At 42.3% G+C, this 20,285-nt stretch overlaps 2 protein-coding genes and 1 long non-coding RNA gene across 3 annotated transcripts in view; 1 reads left to right on the top strand and 2 right to left on the bottom strand.

Annotated features, from left to right (window-relative positions):
* Positions 1–20,285, bottom strand: part of LOC307043614 (uncharacterized protein) — a 307,614-nt gene that overhangs the window by 119,848 nt on the left and 167,481 nt on the right. The gene's annotated exons all lie outside the window — the stretch shown is intronic.
* Positions 1–20,285, bottom strand: part of nr6a1a (nuclear receptor subfamily 6, group A, member 1a) — a 113,661-nt gene that overhangs the window by 20,733 nt on the left and 72,643 nt on the right. The gene's annotated exons all lie outside the window — the stretch shown is intronic.
* LOC307045091 lies at positions 2,140–4,807 on the top strand. The gene is made up of 3 exons (XR_013809772.1): positions 2,140–2,330; positions 3,035–3,114; positions 3,689–4,807. It is a non-coding gene; the product is annotated as an uncharacterized lncRNA (long non-coding RNA).

Here is a 20,285-nt window from a genome sequence, read left to right as displayed (position 1 = left end):
CCAGGGACACATTTATGTATAAAAGACATAAAAAAGTGCATTTTGCATGATAGGTCCCCTTTAAGTTAATGTCTTGTTTTAATTCTCGACATTGAGCCTGGTATGTTTCTTCTAGTGATGAAAATACAACATTTGGGGATATTTCACTTATTTTAGTGACTTGAAATAAAAATAAATAAAACAGTTTTGTTTTTCAAATGGAGTTGTTGTTTTTCTTCTTTTAAAGCCCTGCTTATGCCTCAGTCTGGTCCCACAAAGCAAAGAGCTAACTTCTCATGTTATGAGGCAAGATTTACCTCAGAGGAATTAGTGAGGGTCTTAGGGGTCACGTCTTTCATTAGGGAAATAAAGACGTGTGATGTTCTGCTCTCGATGTTGTTAAGACATTTTCAATAAAACAAGTAAACCAAAACTTGTTGGATGAAGTGCTTACAAAAAATGAACACCTGTGATTACAGGAGGGGCACAAGCAGACATGGCTGATGGGTCCAAATCCCCCAATGTTCAGTGAGTGAGAGAAGGCTGCAGCGCATCCTCGTCCCCAACTGTCTCTTTGTTTCAACACTCTCCCTTTGTCCCTTTAGGTGAGCAGGCACTCCTGCCATATAGTGTGTAATGGCTCCTACACACGGCGGTGTGCGTTGTCGTTTGCCGGCGGGGGGGGGGGGGGCTGAAACTCGAACAACAACCAATCACATTAATCTCCCGCCCCAGACACACAAGCACGCGGTTTGATTGGCTAGAGCTTGCACTGGCATAGGATTCGATTGGCTGACGCCTCCGTCGAGGCGGCAAAAGTAGAACATTGCTCTACTTTTGCAGCGAGCACCGCGAGAGAAGCTACGCTTTGCTCCCACAATGCAGTTCGGCGAAACGTGACGTCACCCCATTCAAAGTGAATGGGCAGAAGCGTTGAAGCGGCAACGCACGCCCCCGTGTGTAGGGGCCGTAAATATCAAACATTAAATAACTAGAATGATGTAACACTTGTGCTCTTTATTCTTTAAAGAACACTCAAGCCCATTTCCGACTGGTCAGAAAACCCAACAACATCTGGCTTTTGTCTTTAGTGGGAAAGGTTACCAGCGGCATTCATTCCTGGGACAAATGACTGTGCAGCAGTCACGCTATTTATCCGCTCCAGCTCTATGGGCAGTGATGGAAACATGACACCAGCTGGACTGCTCCTCTGCTACAGGGCTGGCACAGCCGTTGGAAGTGACTGAAGAATACATTAAATCAACAGGGATCTAAACAAATGTTTTAAATGTATGCTCGCCTCAAAAACAACCTTATTGCAGTCAGATAACAGTAACAACTTTGCCTTGCTAATCAGAAACTCATCAGAAACTAAATAAGACTCATCAAATGATCTTTATGAATGTCTCTGGTTTGAGAGCTTGAACGACAGACTCAACTAGAAAATGCAATTCCTGAAGAAATTGCTAGTGGGAATGCTTTATGCTGAAAATTTGACGCTAAACTGCTATGCTGAAATGTAATGTGTAAGAAGGAAGTGAAGAATTGAGATTGAAATGATACATGAACACTGGGGGCTTTAATGTGTATGTGTAATAACTTGATGGCGAATGATCTGTCGCCATGCCAACGGCATTTGATGACATCCCGTAATACGCTTAGATGCGTTGATGGCTGCATCGTTGCCAAACCTGTGAAGTTTTGGGGCGTTTGGAGCATTTTCACTGAAGTTATGAGAAAACCGTGTTTCATGGCGAGCATTGTGTTGCCATGGCAACGGCATTTGAAGAAATCTCAAAACTGTCCCGTAGATGTTTTCACGGCTGGAATGTTAGCACCAAGCGGCAAACTCTGTGGAAGAGCCGGGACGCCAATACGGAAGTGGCACACACTGCAGTTCATATATTTGCCGATAGAGACTGACTGCAGAAAGGAGCAATTTCCATAGACCCCCATGTTAAAATGCCCAACTTTACAGCAGAAAATAACATATTTCTACCCATGGATGCAATAAATATTATTATGAATATAGTTAGAAAACAATTCACTCACAGATCCATAATCATGAAGGTGGAATCTAACACGACCCTTTTATTTATATTAGGTCTTAACGTGTTTGCATAAATTAGGGCGTGGTCACATTGGGTGACGGCTCTGTGAAGTGACTGCTGCTGTTAGCTTCTTGTCTCTCTGCTAGCTGCTCCGTGAAGCTACAGGCACTCTGCCTGTTCAGCTCATCCAGGGAACACAACTTGCCCCCGGCCGTGTTTGTTTGTTCTTCATGCTTATATATCGGACTATTGTGACTCGCTCTGCGGTTGAAACAGACGGTGCATGAATGCGGTTTTGCGGTAAGTGAAATTAGAGTACTTATTTATGTGTTAATGATGCTACGTAATTAATGTTAAGGCTTGGGTTAGCGTGTAAGCGAGTGGTAGCTACATCGGTGCTAACGATGCTAATAGTAGCCTCCAAGTTAAAATCATAGACTATATTTATAAAGGTTAAAACGAAATAGACAAGTGTTAAGCGTTAAGTGGGATAATACTGTACAACAAACGGCTTCTGTTTGAGGTTGATAAAATAAGGTCATCCTTGTAACTTAGAGAGATATTTTATTATGTAGGTAGGAACTGTATGCATCGCTAAGGTTAATTTAAATTGGCTATGCTCAAGTATGTAGACAAGCTAATGTCGAAGTAGTGTATGTGAAATCAACCTCACAATAAGATGTGTGTATATTACAATTATTAATGTCATATTTCAAAATGATTACTTAGATATTACAATATGGTTGGTTGAGCTGGAGTTCATTATTGAGCTTACACGTTAACATCACAGTCATCTGAAGAACAAATCCAAACCTTGTTTTTTTTATGAATTGCATTACCAAATTGGTATCAAATAAACAGTAAGCATTGGTAACACAACTTCCGAAGTTACAGTAAAATAAAAAGGACCCTGACTCGGACAATACACAATCCAACATGTTCAACAGAAGAGAATCAGTTATATTGTTTGTACAGATGGTACTTTACATATATGTTTGTTTAAGGTGTCCAGGTGATGCAGACAGGCTGGACCAGAGAGTGAGAGACAGAACTGGACTCCACACATCAGTGAACTTCAGCACAGGTACAAATACTATTTTTTTCATACTGTACAAAGAATCAAGAAAGATATTGGTTTAAATAAATGAAGTATTGACTTTAATACACTGATATGAATTCCATTAAACAATACTAGATCACCTACACATCAGTGAAGTTGAGGGTTTTTTCCATGCAAAAAGTTACATTTAGATGTTAACACGCAATATGATTTTGTCAGCTTTCTAATTTAATGTATTGAAGGCAAAGATATTTAACACATAGTGAGAACTGCTACTATTTATCTCTCAATATTGTCTGTAAAAAACGTGGTAAAGGTTATTCTTTCAGTGAGACAACAGAGCAAGTGTCTACAGTTGCACTACGTTTTGATAACAGTTAAATATTATTTTGATAACATATATTTCGATGTTTATGAACTTCATACTGTTCATTCATAATCTGATTGTCTTTGTAGCTCACTGTTGAAATAAAAAAAAAAACATTACAATTACAAAATAATTATATCTACAGCCCCTAAACACACAAACACACCGCTTTCATAAATAACACACTTGTTCTGCAATAATATGTTTTATGTTTCCTGTAATTTTTTTTAGGAAAGGACATGCCTGAAAGACACAACATGTTCTCCTTCTCTGAGGGTCAAGAAGAACATCCAAGAGGAACATTAAAAGCTGATGTTATGAGATTGTAAGACCAGTACACTAAGAAACTACTTTTATTGTAAAAACAGTCAGCTGATCGAATGCACCTATTTCCACATCTACACTCCATCAGCTGATTATTTCTATTTGCCTCACTTTATGAGCTTCACATCACTTGGGCCTTGTACCGCAGAGTTTGCAACGTCACAAATAAATGGGGCCAATCTTCAGTCAGATGTGAATGTGTAATCTAACATTTTCAGTAAGAATAATGGACGAAAGGAGTGCAAATACAAATACAATTTATTGAAATGTGAACCAAAAGTTAATCAAACATGTTTTAAATAAAAAGCACATATGGACAGAAGGTGTAAAACTATTAAAGTAAACACATTTAGTCAAATAAAGTGACAGACTAGGCCTGTGCAGTTGGTATCAGCTTTGCCCAGCATGGGCTCCTCCATCAGGCCTAGTCCTCCTCGCTGAGGAAAGACCCTCAGTCCTCTCCAAACAAACAGACAGGACGTCCATCACACAGAGGTTTCTCCCTGAAGTCTCTGCAGCTTTCTGGATACCACGCTGTCTCAATCCGTCCACACTGAATATGAGAGGGGGAAAATGAAAATAATAAATGCTTTAGACAATAAGAAACATAAAGTTGACTGTTGAGTTGTTCAGTTTTTTTAGATTGTCAATACTATTACTGTATAACTAATATATCAGGTTAAGAGGCACATTCAAATAAAGATTGGTCTTTAAATACATGTTGTCTTTTGAATTGTTTGTCTAAAGTCAAGGATCTAGAACTGGTACTTAGTTTTAATGATACAGTCTGGTTATTATGCTGTTTGGAGGAGGCCTCACAGGTAAGAGCACTAACTAGCTACCATCACATGTACCTTAGCTTGACTTAAATGTATTAAACGTATAATTAAGTGATATCAAAATATAAATAACTAATGTCATGCAAACATATTAATATGTGCTTGATTCCAGTGTTGAATTTAGCACAATTGCATACAAACGTTAAGGGATTTTAAGATTCTTAAGCATTATGCTAAACACTCAATAACTTAGATTATTATTTATTGTTTTGCTGAATAGTTTCATGTCCGCTTACCTTAGAAACTTAAAATGCCACGGCAGTGTGCAGATGGGGAGCATGTTAGCTTAGCTTGGTAGCTTCAGCTAGCTCTGGAACTTTCAGCTCTTTGGTAGCAGGTCCCGCCTCGGCTCCGCCTCTTTGCCCTTATTTGGAGCAGGCTGGAGTAGGCGGGAGTTGAACTCTGACGTCACTGTCGAGCCGTTGGTGGCCGACTCCGCCTACTAAGGGCTTCTCGGCAACTCTGCAGAATCCTATTGGTGACGTCATGGACCCTACGTCCATTTATATATACAGTCTATGGTTAGCACACAGGTGAAGTTTGAGCACTTTTTGAACATTTTCATAGAGTTATAGCGACATCATGTTTTATGGCGAGGGATGCGTTTCCATGGAAACGGCATATGGTGAGATCTCAGACTTGGCTTAGAGCTGCTGAGGCATGGACCGGTGATATACAAGTGAAGATTGGGGGACGATTGGACCGTGTCGATTGGACTTACGGCCCGTCCACACACAGGCATGAAAAAAATCTTTCAAAGCTTCGCCCATTCACTTGAATGGGGTGACGTAGAAGATTTTTAATCTTCGCCGAACTGGATTGTGGGGAGCGGAGCATGGCTTTTCAAGCATCGTGAGCATCAAAAGTTGAACAATGTTCAACTTTCGAAGCTGGCATCAGTCAGTCAAATCCCGTTTATGCAAATCCCGCCAGTACAAGCGCTAGCCAATCAAACCGGGTGCAAGCTGGGAGAGCCAGACCGCAGTTCATTTCCTCATATTCCAAACGAGAAAATTACGGTAGCAAATCACCCGGTTCTTTACGACCTGAACTATTTACCGGGATACAAACCGCAGGAACCAGGCATGGAGGGAGGTGGCAGAGACAGTGTGTGAAACTGGTAGGTTTTCGCCTGTTTGGGGAGTTTATATCCAGTCTGCTTCGTTTTAACATTGCTATTGCTTTGTATGTCGGGGGCGGGAGATTCATGTGATTGGTTGTTGGTCGCAAAAAATCGCCAAGCTTCAGACACTTCCAGCATCAAGATTCTTTTCATGCCTGTGTGTGGACGGGCCGTTACAGCCACATTGTGTTTCTTGGCGAGTGGTCTGTTGCCATGGCAACGGCATTTGATGACACCCCGTACTATGCTTATGCTGAGTTCACACCGGACGCCATGCGAATATTTGCTTCGCTCTAAACGCTCCTATCACATCGCTCTAGTCGCTCGAGTTTCACCGCGGCTGCCAGCTGTGTTTACTCGCATCATTCAAACAAGACGCGCTGGCTCGGGAGCTACAACTACAACAAAATGAACATATTTTACCTTGATTAAATTGTAATACACATTTCTAAATGATGCCGACGTAACAACATACTGATACCGGTTAGTAATAACCATGAATTAATGCTTGACAAGTCTGCAGACAAGACGGCAGGCGAAAAATCTTTTAAAATGCTTGTTTTCTGAATGGAGATTGGGTCGACCGTTGTCGACGTTGTATATGCTCACTCCACACTCATAACAACGGCCTACAGAGATAAATAAACCAGCGACTGTGTTCGCCATGACACAGACAGTCTGTGGTTTGTACTTGTTTAACTTCTGTAGAGTTTCTGAACAGATATGAGGAGCTGTGATCTCTGTGTGCTAACTGCTAACAGCTAATGGCTGATGTTTTCTGGTTGAACGTCAGTCTGAGATCCTCACCTCTGATTGGCTTCCGCGAGAACGTGTCACATGAATTTGACGCTCGAGTTGAAAGATTTGAACTCTCGCGTTTGACGCGGCCCCCTTCAATCGCCTCAATCGCGTGATTCGCGCCGCGTCCACCACTTCATGCGCGCCGTTGGAACGAATTTGCGTCTGATCGCGTCTCTGCATTGCCTTTACATGTAATCGCGCCGCCCCCAAACGTCGCATCGCGTCCGGTGTGTACGCAGCATTAGATGCGTTGATGGCTGCATCGTTACCAAACCTGTGAAGTTATGGGGTGTTTGTTTTCTCATAACTTCAGTGAAAATACTCCAGTGTTTCAAGGCGAGCATTGTGTTGCCATGGCAACGGCATCTGAAGAAATCTCAAAACTGTCCCGAAGATGTCTTCACGGCTGGACTGTTAGCACACTGCTATCTGAAGTCTGCTGATCTGAGCATGTCATTTGGAGTGATGACATCATCATGTTCCATTACACAGGTGTTTATATTTGAATTAAAGGAGGTGTGCAGAGATCACAGGTTTCCATTGTTCTGAATGAGAGATAAACCTCTTACATGTGAACGTTTTGTGGAAGAACCGTAACAGATATCTCTGAAATTTCAAAACGTGAAGCATGTCAAGGAAGTTGAGTATCTGAAGTGTAATTTTTGCGTACTTTCAGGTTAATAATGTGGCCTTTTTGGCAGTTTCACTAAAGGTGTGCGGCTGCTACCGTGAGGAAATATCTGCCTGAAATTACAATGGGCTTTAATGGAGGCATGTTGAAAGTTGTTGTCACTTCATGCCCTCAAGAGGCATTTTGTTTTTATTATTTTGCTTAATTATTTGTCATTTTTCAAGCTACGAGATGTTTTCCTATGTTTGTCATGATAAATTATGTCTCAGGAATGTAGGGTTTGGGAATTATGGCAGTTTAAAGGCAAGGCACATTTCAAGATTTCCTACCCTCTAGCTGTGACATCAAGCACTCTAGTTAATGTTAAAATCTGAAGAAAACCTCTATAACAAGGTCTGAACAATGTTTAATATCTCTAAAAGTAACAATCAAATTTAAAAGTTGTTTTGCAGGAATAATGTCAGAAAGATGTGTAACATTTTAAAGTTGGAATGAGGTTTCTGAGTGAAAGTATGAATGAACAGTTAGCAGTTGAAGTCGCATGAAGATTTGTTGAAGTCTGAAGATTTCCTCCATTGACTTCAATGTTAAAAATGTGATGAATTATAGGATGTATCTCTGGAATTATGAAAGTTATGAATGAGAAAAGTAATAGCCATCGATTCCCGACCGAGCTGAACGTTTTGATGTTTGAACTGAGTTTCTGCGATGTTCAATGCGGAAGGAGAAGCGCGGCAAAATACCGGCGGAATAATAATAAACTTTTCGTGAGTTAACAGCATTCCCACTAAATAAGTAACAGATATGAAAAAGAAGTACAGATAGGGCTCTGACGGTACTCACTTTCTGGTGCAATAAAGGACCTTAACTCTGACACTCAAAGGAAAACAACTAAATAAAGTCACTTGAGATACGAAAGGAGTCTATAGCCAGTATGTGATCATTTTGGTGGAACAAAGGGAATCATCAAGAAAAGGAGATAAAGCCTCAGGCAGCACCAATGGTTGCTGGATGTGAAGAGCTTTAATGTTCTTCTGAAGAAAGGTGGTTGTCGTGATAAACACAAGTGATACTGGGCATGTGTTGGACAGCAGCTTATAAGGAGCTGGCACATGAGCGGCCGCAGAGCAATGAAGCAGACATAACAGCTCCAGGTTCTGTCCAGCAGTGAACACTGCCTGCTGAGCCGCAGATTAACCTGGACATCTGATTAATGTAAGACTCTTCTGTAATGCAACAAACTGCAACACACACACACACAGGACCTTTGCCCTGCCATGGGATTCTGTTGTTCCAAGTCACTAATGAAGGCAGACAGGTTCCCTCACTGACTGTGTTCCACTCCCCCCTATAAGTGACTCTAAAGGCCCAGATACACCGGCCCGAAATCGCCAGTAAATGGGAGTCGGGCCAAACATGAGCGTGGGCACGCCCTATTCGGAGAGGTGTGTGCCGCACCTTCGGGTCTTTTCTGCCGACCTGACGCCTTTTGGCGTCGGGAACACCACCGGAAGTCGGACAAAGGGATAACAATGATTGTCTGTTCAGCTAGCGAATCAGTGCATGAGAAGCGTTAACGGAAGTGAGGGAGGTAAAAAAATGATTTAAAATGGAAGATGGAACACACACGGACGGCTATTTCACCTCATCGGTTATAGAGCTCCTGTTCGTTCATGTTTTCAATGGACGAGAGTGAAAATGGAAAGAAAAACGCTATTTGTTATTTGTTTATATCACGGAGTCTATTCTTCTTCTTCTCTGTCTTCCGGTTGTTCCCTCTTTTGAATGATGAATACACACTACCGCCGCCTGCTGGTAAGGAGAGTTATTGCAGTTCATACGTGCTCGGCTCGGATTTGCGGTGTGTTCCAGTGCGCGAAATCGGCAAATACGCAGGAGAGTCCGGCGACGCAACAGTCTGTGTCGGCGTCGGCGACTTCTCAGGTGACTGGCCGGTGTATCTGGGCCTTAATCCTTCAGTATGGAGAACGCTCACACTCCAGGACTGGTCAGGTGAATCATATAATAGCAAATTGACATTGGTCCACACTGTGGTTGAAACATGCTTCTTTTGGTGACATTTCATGTGCCATTTTCTGCTCCAAAAAAAGGGTTATACCGCTGTTAATTGTAATTTTATGAAAGTAACAATTAATATTATACAATTTTCTTTACTTTAGCTGAAGATGAGATTGAGTTTCAATGCAGGTGCTGTGTGTTTGGCAGCATGTGATCTGCACAAATGGTTCAAATATAATGTTGTTATGAATGTGTGAAAACACTGACAAATGCATGTTAGTTTTCCCTTAAGCTTTGTTAGTTGGGCTTCCCGTGTCATTTGGATCTTCTTCAGCAAGTTTCAACTCACATCAACATTTAAAACCTTCTGACTGATCTCAGATGCTAAATGCACGTTTTGTACTGTCTATGTTCTCAACAGAAAAATATATGTTGATGTTAAATGTTGTGATTCGTTAACCTTTTAAAGGGGGTCAATAAAGCAGCTGAAGAGCCCCCCCCCCCCCCTCAGATGATAGCGCTTCTCACGTGACAGTCCAGAGGCAAACTGATATTGGGCCTATTGTCAAAAGGTTGAAATCGCCACGTACCGCTGATTAAAGACACAATGCTGAGACAATAAACAGGCCAAAGTAACATTGTCTTTCATATTAAAATGAGCAGGATTAGAGATTTTATGTATATATAATTTAAAGATCCAGCTCATCAGAAGCATGTGACTGAGCTGAGAGCTAAGCCTCCCAGATGGGGGGGGGGGGGGGGGGGGGGTTCATAGCAGGCTGCAGGGTTCATGTACTAACGGTAATTAGAAGTAGGTGGGGGTGTGCATGGCATAAAGGCTCTACCAGATAATGAATGTTGAATTGAGGACTTCTTAAACCCAGAGACAGATTATGGTGTGAGGTTTAAATGTGCTGCCGCCTCACTGTACGGAGACAATGGGCGTCACGCAGGGAGGCCATCCTGGTATTACAATTTTGGGGACTAACTCTATACAGCACAGAGGTTAAGGCGAATCAGAGGAAGCCCTCACAGTCAAATAACTGGCCTTGCTACTGTTGACTCTTGAGAGCACAAGGCGGGACGACAACACATTAGAGGTGACTGACACTGTTCAATCATCAGAAAAGTCTCAGGCTCCTTCATCAATGCAACAAACACTATTATTAAGACATTAGAAATAAAAAGGAAATAAATAAAGACTGAAATAGTTCAATTAAAAAGTGCATGTTAAAACTTTTTTCATAATTGAATATTTTACGTATTATTTTTGTGAGAGATTGTTGGCCTATAACATTTCCAACAAATGTAAACAATACAAAAGTAAGAATAATTGGACATGTTGTTAGCAGTGGGAAAACATTAGTGCTGTGTGTCTCTGCCTTTGACTGGTTGTGATAAAAATAAATATTACATGAACTTTCTAAAACCATGTTTGCACAGAGTATAAATGAGAGTTGAGCACAGGTTTAGTAAGAGTCCCAATAAAGAGCTTTCCAGCTACTTAGCTTCAGAATGAAGCAGAGTGACACCTCCATGAAGCCTGAGAAGAGGACTTAACCTTCTTCCTCACACAAAAGCGCATCTGGATAGCCTTTTTACTGTATAGGGATCACCTCTACACATGTTAATGTAAGTTGAGCTGAGCATGAGGTCATATGAATGACCCTGGCCTCATAAAACATGAGGAAGATCAAATAAATGACAGCCACCTCCTCAGCCAGCCATTTGTCAGCCCATGTGCTCATTGAGGGAACACATTCAAACCATATATTCCTCCGGCCAGCCTAGGTGAAACGCCTGACTTCCTCACTGAGGGAAAACACAATGGCTATTAGCTGCCTTCACTTGGCTTATTTGCCAAATCTATCACCCTGTCTTTCAAGTGCATGGCCACCATATAAACAGGATGATTCACACCTTCACACACTTGATCTCAGATTGTCACGTCCTATGAATCCTCCTCCTCCTGCCTGTAGATCACAATGAAATATTCATGACATGTTCTAACTTCCTGAAGGCCTGTCTGCTACATGCTACACCCACAGAGTCACAAATGTATATACAGAATAATAAAGAAATGATGAGTTGGATTTAAGCGAGAGCCTAAATACATTTTGTTTTTAAAGAGTCATTTGACCTAAACAACTATCCCTCACATTTTTATAATCCCAAGAAAAGTAGAGCCTGTGGTCAGAAACCTAATCAGGATCTTAAAACCGTACGGTCATTGCAACTTTATCCATAGCAACCAAAGTTTGGACAGCATGGTGCGTTACTATTACCACGGTCATTGCTTTAACTCTACCATTTCAAACTTGATGGTCAGTTTGTAAATCATGACGAGTCATATTAAGCCTTTTAGAACATTGGTGTGGCTCTAGAGCAGTTTTGTACATGAGTTTCTGGCCATGTCACCACCACCTATTTAAATGTTCTTTCTGCAAATCTTTAGACTTTAACCACTTAATGAATTTGAGTTAAGAAATATGTAGTTTGGCTATATTAGGGTCATGAAATGAGATGTGAGGAGACCATGAAGAGTTATAAAAGCAGTGCTTCATCTTGAACTCCACCCTCTGTTTCTCTATCTCGGGTGCAGAACCCCCGATGCTCTGTGTCACCCCTCCACTCACCCCCGCAGGCCCATTAAAGGCTGCATTGTTTCCCAGGGGTCAGCCTGGGTTTCATCCCAAACTTTTATGCAAACCATGAAATGCCTGCCACACACACACACACACACACACACACACACACACACACACACACACACACACACACACACACACACACACACACACACACACACACACACACACACACACACACACACACACACACACACACACACACACACACACACACACACACACACACACACACACACACACACACACACACACACACACACACACACACACACACCCCCTTTTGAGAGGCTGACAGAGCAACAAGGCCTGCTGCTGAAGGGGTTTCTCTTCAGGTTTTGTCCCAGGCTTTCCATCACAATCATGCCCAGCTGACACGAGAGCGGGGGATGGAGGAATGTGCTGTACTTTTCCGCTACTGGCCTCCTCCCTACCTCCTTCTCTCCTCGCCTTTCTTATTCCCCTCCACATATTTCTTCTACTCTTCCTATCTAACTTATCTCTCCTACCTGGGGCTGAAGGGAGCACCCCCCTTCCCCAAGACTATGACTGGTATGTACAGAGACACCACACATCTAACACATTCACAGAGGTTAAGGCATCTGAAGACCCTCCATGAGTCAGAGCCAGCATTCCTGCAGCCCACACTGTGATGCTAATCTTTAAAAGTTGCCTGCATGGAGTTGCAGATTGGGCTCCTCCACGAGACAATGGCGACCTGTTGACATTGCTGTCTTGATAATATACACCCAGGCTTAGAGGCTAAATCATTAGCATTGAGTGATACCACACCAAAGATAGGGCTGCATCTGACTGTTATGCTAATGTGAGCCACATGTGATGTTACTTTGTTGAATCATGTGGGAAAAGGCAGCGACTGTAGGAGTCTGGCTCACTGTCAGCGTTGTTTGCATCTCAAAAGACTATTTACCCATACCTTTACAATACATTTACTTGTTTTCATTTAACAAAAAAAGCAGCATATTCTAAATTGTGATACAGATAAAACTGGCAAAGGTTGAATTTAAATAAGGAATAGTCTGAAAAAATTAAGAAATAAATATGTATCTTACATTTAATAGCAATTTGGTATTATACACTTTTGGCCACTAACTGCTACATTCACATTAAGGTCAATACCAATTAGCGTCAAGTGTTGATACTATGCCCTTATTAAAGAAGGACACACCAAGAACTTCTTTGACAGTTTTCCATTTTTCATACCGAAGGTTACTAAAGTTGGCCAAACAGAAGATTGGGATTCAATTATTTCCGTAGTTGTTTTACAACTGGAGTGAAACTGTACGTCTTTCTTAATAAATATGACACTTGATGATCCCAACACCAGCGCACTAACCCACTGCGCCGCACGCCTCCCGCCACTATTTGTTTAGAATGTAAATGTAGAATTTTGGTGAGTAGGAAACAGTTTCTCAGTTCAATTTGTTTTCTAGTGTTAGTTACTTTCAATGATTTTCCATTAACCTTTTCTTTCATCATTTTTGCATAATTAAAGAAAAGAGATGATAAAGAGTAGAGTTATATATATTTTGTATAAAACTGTGGAGTTATGATCAGAAGCCTGCCCTGTTCTTCAGTTGAAAACGAGCAGGACTGCTGAACTCTTTTTTTTATTGTTGGGTCAGCACACACTGATATGAACCATGTGGTGAGTTTTACAGCCAAGGCTCACACACACACACACACACACACACACACACACACACACACACACACACACACACACACACACACACACACACACACACACACACACACACACACACACACACACACACACACACACACACACACACACACACACACACACACACACACACACACACACACACACACACACACACACACACACACACACACACACACACACACACACACACACACACACACGTGTTGTTAATGAATGTTGAGTCTCCCCTTCATTACAGGAGGGAGGGAGGGGGCTTCTCAGAGACCGCAGGAAAAACTCCCACTGATATTTCCCATGGAGTAAATACTGTAAAAGGTCCACCAGTAAAAATGTGGAGCTGTTTCTGCCTCAGCTGATCCTAAGAGACATATGTGCGACCATTAAGAAAATAACATTTGCAAACTTCAACCCTGTGAGTGTGTATGAGCTGGGGGAGGGTGAATGGCAGTTGAAATAACACTCCCCTCGGAAGACAAAGATCTGCAACATGATGGACCTGTTTGTGGTGTTTGCTCGGACAAGGCTCTGTCCGGGGAGATGGATATGTTTCAGTGAAATTAGGAAAAAGGACGAGCATGACTGGAAAGAGCAGCCTCTGTCATTGACTATTTATAGTCAAGCATTACAGAGTCACGGGAGTCCATGACCTCCCCCAATGTCACCATTGATCTTCACACTGCTGCTGTCCCTGCACCTACATACACAAACAACCTCCCATGCTCCCTTTCTCTCTCCATCCGCCTCTTCTGCTTCATTTCTGCGTGTTCCTCTGAATAACTACATTGTTTAACATCAAAACAAAAAGCTTTTCTGACGAAGCAGGTGATTAAGTGTTTTATAACAGTAGTGAGGAGTAAAGCCTCCCCCAGCTGGAGCAAAACCAACGTAGCTTCTGGCTGAGGGATTAACGGAGGGGGATGGGCTGAATACAGTAACATGGTTCCTCCACATGCTGCACTCAAGTCCTTGAAGGAATATACATCCAACAAAGGACCTACTAACATAAATCCTCCCATTGCCTCTTAACTCCCTGAGCCATTCTGTTTCGAGGATAAGCAAGTTAGGACTAAAGCGATGTGAGTGAACTGTACAATCAATAATAAGCTAGATAGGCGCTTATCAAATGACATTTAGTGATGAGGAGACCAGGACATTTGCTTTGCCATGTGGGCAATATCTTAAGAGTTCGACACACAAGGGGAGGAAGAGGGTGGGTGGTTCGGTGGCTGCTTGGGGTGGGATGCAGTGTGAAAACTGCAAAAGGAAGCTTATTTTATTCTTGCACTTAAAATAATTCAAGTAAACAGCCAAATGAAGCAACAAAAGAAAGACGAGCTAAAAGCAAGCAGGGGAAAGCATCCTTAACAAAGTTCAAGGTCTCCTCTTAACAGTCACACATCTGAAAAAGTGCGTTGTGTAAAAATACACAATGATTGAAACCGCAACGAGGAAATAAGTAAAAAGCGGCAAAAAACACAGCACTATGTGAAAGTAATCTCTGTTTTGGGCTGGTGGTGATGGTCCATCAGAGTGGAGCTCCATCACATCACCACTGTACAAACCACACACACATACCAAAGATCAATACAGATGGAGGCACACCACCGCAACAAGACATGTCATAACCCACACAAAAACAAGGCACTGGCATTGATCACAAGGAAGGCTGTAACAAGCTGCAATAGCTCATTAGCCTGGCCTGAGAATCATTACCAACTGGAAGCATAAAAGGCTAATCCTATCAATTGTAGTACAAATGGAAAAGTGTTGTAGTATTTGTCTGCTCAAAGTGAAGAAAGGTTCTTTAGCAGCGTATAATGTTATTCAATAGTGGTATTGCATTCATTAATGGTATTTCAAAGGCAATATACTCCTCAAATATCATCATGCAGACATTGGTAAAATATGTAGCTACAGGTTAGCTACATTTTAATCTAACGCATATTAAAAGACACAGAAGCTTGCCTCATCAATCAAACAAAAAAGGTATACAAAAGGAAATATTAAGATCCCAGAAAAGTGTTTAAATAGATTGTGTTTTTAATAGCACATATTTTCTCCTTTTCACACATAATGGTAGGTTTAAGTATGACTGATTAAGAGAAAGCAATACCCTCTTCTCTTACCTTCCCATGTATCCATTTCATGCTCCTCCCAGTGTGCCTGGACCCCATTCATACACAGACTTGGCTAAGAGAAATCCAGTGGTCTCCTCATGTCTCTTTTCTTTCTCTGCCTCTCTGTTTCCTCTCCCAGCAACCTCTTTCATGGACAGCCTGCCCCTCTCTGACCACAGCAGAGCAGAGCCACACCACTGGTCACTTTACTGCCTGGTCACATGACCAGAGTTCAAGCCCCGGGGGTCACGGCTTGGCTTGAGGTCCAATGACAGCTAGGGGTTATCTGAGTGGAACTGATAGTCCTATTTTCGCTGCCGTTCAACAATACTGACCCCACCAACACCCTCCCACCCAAATTAGCTTCCCCTCCCCTCCACCATGCCTCTGGCACTTCTGAAGAGGACCAAAGTGCATGTCCAAGCATAAACACAGGTTCAAGCTGACAAAACACACAAACATTAACAGATTTAAGTACTTGGTGCAACAGGGAAGAGGTGTAAAGCTAAAGTTTCATAGCTAGCTTGGTAACTAAGGTGGACCCGCCTCCTCTGTTCCGCTACATTCCTCATATGAAGCCAACAGGGCATTCAAATTCAAAGTTGGGAGTAATATCACCAAATAAACCTGCTTGAGCTCTAGTGTTCTCCATCAGCTCAAGGTTATTAGGAGCAACAACTACTGGGAAATGACTAATCGTAAATTCAACTTTAAGTCTTTAAATGTGTTGGGCCTTGGAGCTATATGATCAGGAAAACAACTTTAAAAAGGAAAATAAATGATGTACTGACGGTTTAGATATAGCGCTATTGTCCCCAAATAGTTGGATGATTGATGAATCATTAAGTGATACTCTTTTTATTGATCAATGGGATTCCTGGTGATCGGGGTCTTTATTGCACACTACATAACTGCAGTGTTCCTGGTTCCAATCTGACAAGCACTTTTATTGCATGTCACCCTCTATCGCTGTGTTTAGTTTGCTACTCTAAATAATTCAAAATAATCCAAAAAATATAATAAACAATCTATCTATCTATCTCTCTCACTCACTTTATGCTGCGTTTCCATTATAGTTTAGGAACTAGGGTAGTAACTATAGTAACGCAGTGTAGGCGGAGCCGTGACGTCATCTTCAATGCGAAACACAAAACCAACATCAGCCGTTAGCTGTTAGCACTCAAGCTCACAGCTCCTCATATCTGTTCAGAAACTAGACAAAAGTTAAACAAGTACAAACCACAGACTGTCTGTGTCATGGCGAATACAGTCGCTGGTTTATTTATGTCTGTAGGCCGTTGTTGTGAGTGTGGACGGTCGGAGCATATACTGCGTTAGCCTAGCCGATCTGCATTCAGAAAACATGCATTTTAAAAGGTTTTTCGCCTGCCGACTGTCTGCAGCAGGCCTGGAATTTCGTCATTTTAGGGGCAAGGCCACTTGGCCTTTTGAGTTGTCAGCTAGGGGGGTTTGGGGGCATGCACCACCAGGAAGATTTTTTTTTAATGTTGAAGTTAAAAGCATCAATCTGGTGCACTTTGAGAGCAACATGAAGAGATCTATGGATACATCTCTCAACACCCATATGAAACAGAACAGTAAGCAGATTTGTTTCTTTATGGATATTTTACAAATCACTTCCCTTTTAAACTGTATTCTTGTTTATTAATAACAACTTTTTTTTACTGTCATATTAGTATTGTATACCTGTTTACTTTATTCTCTTATTTTTCTATAACTATAATGATCATATAAAGATGTGCCTTTACCTCACTGGTTGGAGAAAAAGCTTCTTATATTCGTTAGCATAGCTAGCTAACCAGAAGCTAATAACAACAACGTTATTGACTGTATGATCAGTATGACAGATGAACAGATCGCCACTGGGTTTACAACTAAAGACACAGCCACGCAAAAACTGCTGCATGTGTACAGCTCCTTATGGGTATTGCAATTTGCGAAGTCCCGGTCCGGAGCCGCGTTCTGGTGCTCTCCGTTAGAACTACACTCCTGTCAGACGAGACATATACCACGTGATGACACGTTAGGCTCGTGTTGTGTTCAAGGACCCTGACCTTGGCCAGGAAAAACAAGCTTGTTTAATTATTTTGCGGTCTAGATTTCTTGAATCTTTTTCTTTTTTGCGTGTGTTTATAAATTACCTCGAGGGCATTACCAAATGGTCTCGAGGGCCGTATACGGCCCGGAGGCCGGAGGTTCCCCACCCCTGTCATAGACCGTCCGAGAGGTGCATTCCAGGCTCAAATCAAGTGCACCGCTGATTTTTTTTTCCTCCTTCAAAATATGCTGGTGTTGAAGCCGTGTCAGAAAAGAGGCAGACTGCTAAACCACAAAACTTAGTCAGAGAGGGCATCAAGGCCACTGTGGCCTTATGGCAGATATCATTTTTAAGGGCACAAGGCCAAAGTGGGAGGGCCATGGCCCTCGTGGCCCTCGTGAAATTCCTGCCCTGGTCTGCAGACATGTCAAAGCATTAATTCATGGTTTTTACTAACCGGTATCAGTATGTTGTTACTTCGACATCATTTTGAAACGTGTATCACAATTAAATCACGGTCAAATATGTTCATTTTGTTGTAGTTGCCAGCGATTCTCTCACTAGTTAAGCATACTCAGCCCGGTTGTTGGCCCGGAAAGAACCTGAATTTGGAGAGCCAGAAAACTGTGAAATAGTACCCGCTAGCCGGAACTAAGCCTAGTGGAAACGCAACCAAAAACGGGCCGGACACAGCACGGCACTTTTAAACCGCGCTCCGCGTTGTAGTGGAAATGTGCCATTATTATCCAGTGGGCTCTCTTCCATCATCCCCCCCTGTTGCCTGGTCAGGGGGCCACAGTTGCCCCTTTCACACCAACGCGGTTCCCCTTCTAGCTCCGTGCTTGCGCTCTTCTGGTTTGGAACCGGTTTTTATTTTCAGCCCCCGTTTTGTTCACACCGCCCAGAGCCCGACTGGTGCTGCCGCGGCTGCGTCATGACGTCACCGTTTATGTCGCTGATTGTCTCCCCAACGGCGTCGGGTCGATGATTGTGTTTTTTTAAAATCATACAAAGCCAGATTAAATGAAATAACTACTTCTCAACCCTCAAACTTTTCTCCAGAGTGCCGTGGTTCATTGTTTATTAATGTGTTTCGGCGGCATTTACTGACCGCTTCAGTGCTGCCCGCTGTTTGGCATCACAACGCTGTTATGAACGTTTCTCTGGTATAAAATGGGTGATGTTAGCATAGCAACGGAAGCCAAACTTACTATCTTGACTACTTGTTGCTACCCTATTGTGGCATAAGCCGTTTTCTACAGGCACATTTTACCGGCGTATTTTTCATTATGATTCTAGTTGTGATATTCGGACATGACAACTTGTGCAGCCCATGTATTGATTCCATCCGATAGCTGCTATAATACAAAACAAAACGTCTGCCTCTCTCCACAATGATCAATAACAGTGAACGGATGGTCAAAGTAAGGTACAAATAAACAGAATCACACGAAGCCTGGTTAGTGTTGCCCGACTTTATAAAGTGTGTTTTTGCGTTCTAGTCACTTTGCTCAGCGCGAATGCTTGTTACAACTTTTAGTTGCCGTACTCGCCATAAACTGCTGTTGCTCAGGTTGATCCCGCCCCTGCCCCCGCCTCCGACGTAAGCGTGACGTATGCGGTTCTTGCTTCTAGGCCGACATTTTTTTTTTTTTTTTTCGCCGCTTAGAGCCGGCTCCGCTGTGGTGTGAACAGGAAAAAAACGGTGCTTATCAGGCTCAAGCTCCGAACCGGCCCTGGAACTGCGTTGGTGTGAAAGTGACACACCCTGCTGCTGCGGGCCCGGCGCCATGAGGGGGCATTGCCCCCTCAGTTGTATTCTTTGCCCCCTCACTTTGAGCATCATTCATCCATCAAAAAGTACAATAAATGTCAAAATTATTAAATAACTTAAAATAATTATTTTCCCCAATACACGTTACTATGTTGAGATCAGATATGTGGGCAGGCAGTCAAGCAACGTGTAAAAAAGCCTCAACCCCAAGTGAGCTTGTAGTCTTAATTAATGTTAGCGTGTGTGCTAGCTGTAAACACAGTCGGATGGGTGACCAAAACGTCCCCGTTTTCCGGGCAAAGTCCCCGTTTTCGGTGGCCGGTACCCTGTTGAAACTCCCGAAAATGTTCCCGCTTTTGAATGTGCGTTAAAAAACATAGAGCAAGGTGAAATGAAATGTTACATGTCAGTAAAAACAGAGTAACAGTGTTGTGCCTGTTTGGAGCATTAGCGTATTTCTTCTTCAACTACTTCTAACTACTTCTTCTTCTTTTACTTCTAATTCAATGTACCTGCCCGCGAAATATTGGACAAAAGAAACTCGGCTAGTAGTGTCAACTAAATCCATAGTATTACAACTAAAGTGCTTTGAGGTAAGTTACAAATGTATGTTCTCAATCGCCAAGTGTGGGATTGAATATTAAATTAGTTTAGATTAGATTTTTTGCTCCCAGGGGGACATTCATTTTCACAGCTCTGTGAAAACAATATGAAATCAAGAAAAAATAAGACAGACAACTATAGATAGCACCACACATGATGGTTACTTGTTATTATTTAGG

Source organism: Notothenia rossii (assembly GCF_949606895.1).
Source record: "Notothenia rossii genome assembly, chromosome: 6".
NCBI classification, from domain to species: domain Eukaryota; kingdom Metazoa; phylum Chordata; class Actinopteri; order Perciformes; family Nototheniidae; genus Notothenia; species Notothenia rossii.
The sequence above is the reverse complement of the archived record's forward strand: the minus strand, read 5'-3'. Positions and strand labels throughout refer to the sequence as shown.